Source organism: Bison bison, unplaced genomic scaffold (assembly GCF_000754665.1).
Source record: "Bison bison bison isolate TAMUID 2011002044 unplaced genomic scaffold, Bison_UMD1.0 scf7180017863937, whole genome shotgun sequence".
Classification (NCBI taxonomy): domain Eukaryota; kingdom Metazoa; phylum Chordata; class Mammalia; order Artiodactyla; family Bovidae; genus Bison; species Bison bison.
In genome coordinates this window covers 9,743-10,384 of record NW_011494509.1, presented here as the reverse complement: position 1 = coordinate 10,384, position 642 = coordinate 9,743, and positions in this window count along the sequence as shown.

Sequence of the window (642 nt, the reverse complement as noted above, 5' to 3'; positions counted from 1 at the left end):
CTGCCATAAGGGTGGTGTCATCTGCATATCTGAGGTTATTGATATTTCTCCCAGCAATCCTGATTCCAGCTTGTGCTTCTTCCAGTCCAGTGTTTCTCATGATGTATTCTGCATATAAGTTAAATAAGCAGGGTGACAATATACAGCCTTGACGTACTCCTTTTCCTATTTGGAACCAGTCTTTTGTTCCATGTCCAGTTCTAACTGTTGCTTCCTGACCTGCATACAAATTTCTCAAGAGGCAGGTCAGGTGGTCTGGTATTCCCATCTCTTGAAGAATTTTCCACAGTTTATTGTGATCCGCACAGTCAAAGGCTTTGGCATAGTCAATAAAGCAGAAATAGATGCTTTTCTGGAACTCTCTTGCTTTTTTGATGATCTAGTGGATATTGGCAATTTAATCTCTGGTTCCTCTGCCTTTTCTAAAACCAACTTGAACATCAGGAAGTTCATGGTTCACGTATTGCTGAAGCTTGGCTTGGAGAATTTTGAGCATTACTTTACTAGCGTGTGAGATAAGTGCAATTGTGTGGTAGTTTGAGCATTCTTTGGCATTGCCTTTCTTTGGGATTGGAATGAAAACTGACCTTTTCCAGTCCTGTGGCCACTGCTGAGTTTTCCAAATTTGCTGGCATATTGAGT